Raw genomic sequence first — 4,370 nt, forward strand, 5'->3', positions numbered from 1 at the left:
GAGTGATGGGTAAGTCACACGTCATGTGAGCACACGTGGCTGTATCTGCTGCTTCAGGACATTTCTTGAAGGAAGATTTTTACGATCTCAAGGGAGGAAATACAATTGTTCAGAAACGTTGGTGCTGGGACGGCAAAGGCTGTGTCGCCTCTTCCAGTTCCTGATCGAATGCGGTGGTTCTCGCCTTCACTGCAGCCGTGCACCCCTTTGGCTCTGAATCGTCAACACATTACAATGTTAACAACTACGTCGGGGTGTGATGACACAAAGTCGTTGACGACAATAAATAACAACAACATGAAGCGTCTCAGGCAACCGCAATGCTTCTGCAATGTGTAAAAACAAAGACAAAGATCCCCTGTGTAGCCTGCACCGACTTGGATCAAGTGCTGTTAGCGAGCAGCACCTGTGAAGGCCGGCACGGTACGCGAGGGGGTGGGTGGCCAGCACCACGCCCGGCCGCCTTCGTCTCCCCAATGGGGATGTTTACACATTGCATCAGGTCGTAATTTGTGGCTCAGTCGACCTAGGGGAGACCCAGTACCGGTTCAAATATTCGTCACTGGTGTTGGCCGTGAGTGGGACTCGAACTCGGGTCTCGCGATGTGTGGTCCTCTACGTCCAACGATCCGTATCGGCCCCTGGTCCCAGACCGGGTGACCTCACGTCCTCACGCGTGTCGGGACCCACTGAGGTGGCGTCACTTCAAAGTGAGTCACGTGACGACCATTTGAAACGGGCGGCAGTTGTGGAGTCATGGACGCGTTATACTGGTAGGAACCTCCTGGTTACACCAGCCCACAGGGGATTATTGTGTCCGTCCGTCCGTCGTACCGGGAGGGGCTGGGTGGGGAGGGAGGGGCTGGGTGGGGAGGGTGGGGAGCGGCTGGGTGGGGAGGGTGGGGCTGGGTGGGGGGTGGGAGAGGTGGGGCTGGGTGGGGAGGGCTGCTCACCCGTGGTGCCCTTAAAAACTCAACGTTTAACCTACTCACGCCGGCTTGTGCCCGCCCTTCACAGTCGGGCATATCTGCGGAATACACCACGCCGCCGTTGACCCTGGCCATTGACCGAGCAACCCAACGTTCTTACCAGCTCCTTCCGCAGGAATGTGATTAGCCGTGTGGATTCATCGGTTTCACTACCTCAGGTGGCAGCAGTGCTGGATGAGCTAGTGCGGGGCCTGTAGTATTTTTATTTGCTATACAACCAGATAATACGACAAATCGCTAACCTTAAACACCGAGTCGATCATAAAAGCTGAAGGCAGTATAGTACTATAGTAATAATCTTGGCAGCGATGTCTGCTGTAGCCCACGTGTGTGGAGCGTCTCCTGTTTGGCCTTTGTGTCTGCGCGTCGACTCGAATCAAATGGGGTGGGGGTTCTTTTAAAGTCTAATTTACGGTTGTTTAGATTCAGCCCAAACGCGTCTACCTCCTGAAATGGAGGTTTGATATTCAGAGGCCAAGGCCAGGATTTCCTGCTCAATTGAACAGCGGAGGCATCGGTGTTGATCTCCTGTTTATATTGCCCAAGCCAGTGCTCTAATACAACCACGCGGTTGACTTCCCGACAAAGTGACACCCATCTCATCTCACGCCCCAAACCGATGATTTGCTGAGTCAACCCCCAACCAGGATTTAAAACCCGCGACCATTATTACATCATCATCATCAGCAGCACCAGAGCCACTACCACCACCCACCTCGTCGTAATAATTGTCATCACTACCTTGATCGTCGGCATTCCAGTGTGGGTGAAGCGGTTTCCGCCTCGGGAAGCTGTGGCACTCAGGGTGATTGATGATCCAGCACTCGATCACTGGCTCAGGTAAGGCCCACTGAGCTGTATCGCTCTTTTTCAGAAGCGACATGGCTATCACAAATGATAGCCCAACGAAGTGGCTTATCACGTGGACACGTATCGCAGACAAACACTATAAACGCGTGGTGATGTTTATTTAAATGTGGAGAGAAAAACCGGAGGACCCGGAAAAAAATCCACACGACCACGGGGAGAGAGACACACGCAAACTCCAAATATACAGCAGCAGGCATCAGGGTAGGGATCGAACCGACGACCTCCTGCATACCAAGCGAGGTAGTTAACATCTCATAGCCACCGTGGCATCCTATTGGCTGGTGAGGAGGGTGAGTGAGTGGAGTGGAGTGAGTGGAATGGAGTGAGTGAATGGAGTGGAGTGAGTGAGTGGGTGAGCGGGTGAAGTGAGTGAGTGAGTGAAGTGAGTGAGTGGAGTGAGTGAGTGAGTGGGTGAGTGAGTAAGTGGGTGAATGGGTAAATGAGTGGGTGAATGGGTGAGTGAGTGGAGTGAGTGGAGTGAGTGAATGGAGTGGAGTGAGTGAGAGTGAGTGAGAGTGAGTGAGGGGGTGAGCGGGTGAGTTGGTGAGTGAAGTGAGTGAGTGAAGTGGAGTGAGTGAGTGGATGGGTGGGTGAGTGAGTGGGTGGGTGAGTGAGTGAGTGAGTCACTCACACACGCAGTGTGCAGCAGGTCACTCACACACGCAGTGTATAGAAGGTGACACACACACAGTGTGTAGCAGGTGACACACACACAGTGTGTAACAGGTGACACACACACAGTGTGTAGCAGGTCACACACACACACAGTGTGTAGCAGGTGACACACACACACAGTGTGTAGCAGGACACACACACACACAGTGTGTAGCAGGTGACACACACACAGTGTGTAGCAGGTGACACACACACAGTGTGTAGCAGGTCACACACACACACAGTGTGTAGCAGGTGACACACACACACAGTGTGTAGCAGGTGACACACACACACAGTGTGTAGCAGGACACACACACACACAGTGTGTAGCAGGTGACACACACACAGTGTGTAGCAGGTGACACACACACAGTGTGTAGCAGGTCACACACACACACAGTGTGTAGCAGGTGACACACACACACACAGTGTGTAGCAGGTGACACACACGCAGTGTGTAGCAGGTCACACACACACGCAGTGTGTAGCAGGTCACTGTTGCACGCACTGCGCGTGCCGTGTCAGCACTTTTAGGCGTTCAATGCAGTCCAGCCCCGAAGGAATGAAAGTGACCTAAAGTACACTTTACACAAGAAGAAGTCTGCTTCAAGCCAAGTGACACTATCAGGCGGAGCACAGCACAGGAGAGTCCCTTCAGGATCCGAGCCCATAATGAGACCCCGGGGACAGTTTTACGGTCGCCACCTTTTCCAATGTAGACCAAACTTTGACATATTTCCATGGGAAGCAGAATGTGCAGTAAACTGTAATAAACGAGACCTCGGGACAAATCAATTCCTGCTGGCAGGTGAATCCTGGACAGAGGTGAGCAACCATCGTCGACATCCGCCGTGTCGATCGCCCGCTCCCACGTGGGTGGTCTCGCGGCCACCCACGTGGGTGGTCTCGCGGCCACCCACGTGGGTGGTCTCGCGGCCACCCACGTGGGTGGTCTCGCGGCCACCCACGTGGGTGGTCTCGCGGCCACCCACGTGGGTGGTCTCGCGGCCACCCACGTGGGTGGTCTCGCGGCCACCCACGTGGGTGGTCTCGCGGCCACCCACGTGGGTGGTCTCGCGGCCACCCACGTGGGTGGTCTCGCGGCCACCCACGTGGGTGGTCTCGCGGCCACCCACGGCCACCTGCCGCTCGTCGTGCGTATCGCGGTTGCAACCCAGCGGCCGCCCTGGTTATTTGCGTGGGCGCCTCGGTCGCGAGATGTTAACTACCTCGCCTGGTTTGCGGGAGGTCGTGGGTTCGATCCCGACCCTGACGCCTGCTGCTGTATATTTGGAGTTTGCGGTGTCTCTCACCCCGTGGTCGCATGGATTATTTATCCAGGTCCTCTGGTTTTTCCCTCCAATACGTTCAGAGTATTTGGATGCAGTACATTTACACGTGATCGGCCACTTCGTTGAGCTGTCATTTGTGGCCGGGTCGCTTCTTAAAAAGAGATATTTAGCTCGCTGGGCCCTACTTGGCAATAGTGTTGCTGCAGATGTATTCACCATACAGATACTACGCGCAGTCTGCTTCACTGTGGACGTTTAAAGTGTCGTGGGATAATTCACAAGAGCAGGCCATTGAGTGCTCGCGTCGTGGTATTCAATTTGGCAAATTAGAAAACATCGCTAAATTGTTCGGATGGGATAATATGGTTGTCATGTCCTCGTTTGAACGGTTCGTATTGTTCTCCTACAAGTGTTATTTTCACATTTGCACGTGCAATGTCCAAACCAATAAACCAATAAACTCGGCTGTCCCAACCCCCACTCCTTGCGATCCCTCAACACGCTCCGCATCTCTGCTTTCACCAATTGACTCATCCCCATTCAAGTACAAATTAGTCGCTGC

The sequence above is a fragment of the Lampetra planeri genome, chromosome 51, assembly GCF_965212315.1.
Source record: "Lampetra planeri chromosome 51, kcLamPlan1.2.h2, whole genome shotgun sequence".
NCBI classification, from domain to species: Eukaryota; Metazoa; Chordata; class Hyperoartia; order Petromyzontiformes; family Petromyzontidae; genus Lampetra; species Lampetra planeri.